The sequence below is a fragment of the Octodon degus genome, unplaced genomic scaffold (assembly GCF_000260255.1).
Source record: "Octodon degus isolate 3935 unplaced genomic scaffold, OctDeg1.0 scaffold00063, whole genome shotgun sequence".
NCBI classification, from domain to species: domain Eukaryota; kingdom Metazoa; phylum Chordata; class Mammalia; order Rodentia; family Octodontidae; genus Octodon; species Octodon degus.
Window position 1 is genome coordinate 10042689 of NW_004524639.1, and position 3775 is coordinate 10046463.

Consider the following 3775-nt stretch of genomic DNA (forward strand, 5'->3'; position numbering starts at 1 on the left):
GCCCCTACAATATTTTATCTAGGAAAATATTTCCATATCTTTGAGATGCTTGGTAAGTGCTGAATAAATGTTTTGTTCAGTGGAAGGAATCCACAAGTGACCTTTTATTTTATTTTATAATTTTGTAATGTATAAATATTTAGGCTCATAGCTTCATAGGCCCTTTCTCAAAAACTTTTGAATTGCTTTCAGTTAACTTGAGTTTCATTGCAATAGACAGAAGCCACAACCAGAGACATTTCAAATTAAGTCCTTGTCTGTCTTTTTACTCATAGAAGTTAAAGGTATCTTTCTTTACTAACTAATGTATCTACTAAAAGTTAATTAAGGCTTCTAAATGCATTTTAACACAGTACAGTTACTATTTAAAGACATGATTGATAATGAAAAAGTCAATGCAATTTTATGACACTGAGGGTGATTAGGCAGTAGTTACCTCAACAGTTCAGTTTGTAAAATTCAACTGATAGTCAACTCAAAGTCTGCACTGAAGTGTGCAAAAACATTTTATATGTATCATCAACTTTAGCATGAAAAACCTGTTGCTTAGTTACTATACTTTGTAAATGTTAACATGTTCATAAATTTTAAAAACTTAAGTTTGTTTCATTAGATGAACTATTATAATATACTTTAAGGCAATAACGCATACAAGAAAATCAATCCCAAGTACATTTCTGCTAATATGCTTTTACTTTAGGTGCATGAATTCAATAAAATAATTCAAGATAGTCCAGTACTCCATAATAGTAGTGGGTTATCCATAGGACTGACAATGTCAGAAGTTGTTGACTTGAGCCTTTTATAGCTCATCATATTAATATGGTTTTCCTTTTTATACTTCTTTTTTATACTTTTCTGCTGGATGGCTAAGACCAAGTTAAAGCAAGACCTGAATAACTAAAAATGTAACTTTTGTATCTGACAAGTTCAATCAAATCCCCTCAGGATTTACCCTGAAACCCTGTACCGCAGTTTGTAGGTCCTTTGTTGGTGTCAGCCATGTGGATGAGTAACGGCCATTGCTTGACCAATTTGCTCTCTGTGAAAGCGTGAGAGAATGTTTTCCTTCCATGTGACTCTCCTTAGGCACACACTACATCATCAATCACTTTCCTCTGTGGCACCATAATCTCCTTGATCAGAAAATTTGGGACACAATTGAGTTACATGATGTTAAAGTACAGGTTCTCCTATGTCCTGAGTCTTTACTGAATTGAAAGGCTAGGGTCAAAATGTTGGTTGTCCTTGCAACCCTTCTTTTTTTCTAATTTTTGTCTACCAACTTAAGCTGTTAACCCTCCACAAGAGAAGCTTAATGATATTATCCTGTAACATGAGCAGTTGAACTGCCCACCTTTTTTATTTTTTATTTTTTATTTTTATTTTTTGGAACTGTGGATTGAACTCAGGCCCTTGTGCTTGCCAGGGCAGCATTTGAGCTGCCCATCTTTGACAAAACTGAACAATAAGAGCGGATACAAATGAAGGACCATTTTGTGTCTGTATATACAAAATAATTAGGATAAATATACAGCTACTTTCGCTTAATTCAAAGAGAAGAAAGATTTGTACTAATAGTGTTTGGACAGGATATCATGTCTGTATCTTATACTATGAATAAACACTATGAAGACAACAACATGCAGTGTGTTAATTATTGAAACTGTCCTACTAATAAGTTCTGAAACTGTCTCATTGCTATTTGTTTCTCAATAAAATTAATAAAAAATCATACTCTTATGCTATTTCTCATAAAAAAGTTTCCTTTTTACCTTTCGACTGACGCATAGTATTTCTTTGAAGTACACTGTGGTATTTTTGGACATGTATGACTGTGTCATAAACAAGTAGGCTAATTGGCACATCCATTAAATTATAATTCTATCTTTTTTAATGAGTACAGATATTCCTTATTTAATGACTGAGTTTTGTTCTAGATAGTTTGCAACTAGTTCTGTTCCATTTCCTAACTGAGGAATTCTGTATAGCATGTATGTTGCACAATTTGTGCCAAAGAAATGGCCAAAGGCAACACCATCATGATTTCTCTGCTTTTATTCACCTAATGTACATGTAGTCCTATAATGAATAGCAGAAAATAAAACTATAGTAATATAGTTTAGATTGTAATCAGCAAAAGTTGATTATACAGTACTGTATAAATAAGGCATAAAAAGATGCTGAATATTAACAAAATATATAGAACTGGGGCTGGTGAGATGGCTCAGTGGTCTAAAGCACCTACTTAGAACAAGTTTGGCAAAGCACAGGGACCACGGTTCAATCCCCCAGCACCACATGCCAGCCAGCCCCGCCCCCTGGTGGGCTGAGCTGGCCACACACACACACACACACACACACACACACACACAAATAAATAAATAAAATTTTAAAAAAGGAAAATATATGGAACTGAACAAGAAAAGACAGGTGGTGTGTCTGAACAACACATGTCAATCATATGTCTGAACAATTGTTAAACAGGTTAGTCATGAAATAAGAATGTCTGTACATTCAAGATGCTCTCTTCCGAACATTTGCATTTCCATGTTCACTGCAACCCTATTATCAGTAGTCAAGAAAAGAAACAACTTAAATATTCATCAACCGATGAACCAAGAAAAATATGGTATATATACAGTATAGAATACTATGCACTTACACAAAGAACGAAGTTCTGTGACTTGTAAAAAAATGGGTGGAACCAGAGATCATAAGTTAATTGAAATAAGCCAGACACAGAAAGACAAGTACTACTTGATCTCATTCACATGTTGAAGCTAAAAAATTTAATTACACCAATTGAGACTAGGCTGTACTTACCAGCTACAGGAAAATATAAGGGAGGGGATGAGTTGAAGAGGCTGATCAGGGGGTAGTAACTGATAGAAGCAAAAGCTCTGCTGTTATTTTCACATTATGTTGAGTATACACAACAATAATATATTGTAGATTGCAAAATTCTAACAAAGGGATTTTGAAAATTTTCACCATAAATCAATAATAAATGTCTGATAAGATACTTAAACTAATTAAAACATTATTTGCAGTATACAGATTTCAAACATTATCTGGTACCCTGTAGTATATATGAATTTATGTTTATATATTTTATGATTATGTATAACTTTTAAACAAAACTAGTTTTATTTAATTATTCACATGTTTTAAAAGTAGAATAAATAAAATATTAATCAAGATTTTTTTTGCGGTACCAGTGATTGAACTCAAGACCTTTTGCTTACCAGGAAAATGCTTACTCTACTAAGCTATCTCCCCAGCCCATAAATCAAGATTTTTATGTTGAACTATGCATTTTTGAGAGGCAGACTTACTTTACGTATGGACCTATTGACTACTTATCATCCTATAGTTTTTATTCAGTATAATTTAGTATATTAATAATGTACTTTTACTGAAAAATTCTCAAAGTTTTAGAACAAATTTTGGTAATGAATGTTGTGCACTTCATTTTTCAATCATAATTTTCTATTTTTTATATGCACTTGAACAATACCTCATATATTTTTACTATTGTCTTGGTTAGTTGCTTGTCCTAATTCTGTGTAGATTCTCTCATAATGTATGGTATATGGTTTCTAAACTGCATTTTAAAATTCCTTGTGCTTGCCATTGCTCATAGGAAGAATGCTTGAGTAAGAATAATTTAGTGATCAATCTCTAACTAACAGGCTCGGCTTATTTACTTTCAGCCAATGAGGTTTCCCCCTTTTGTCAATAGTTAATTTTAAAGTGGAGAAATCATTAAAAT

At 32.8% G+C, this 3775-nt stretch overlaps 1 pseudogene; it reads right to left on the reverse strand.

The window, feature by feature from the left end:
• Nucleotides 1-1829, reverse strand: part of LOC101588234 — a 14974-nt pseudogene extending 13145 nt beyond the window's left edge.
• Nucleotides 1830-3775: the final 1946 nt, after the last annotated feature.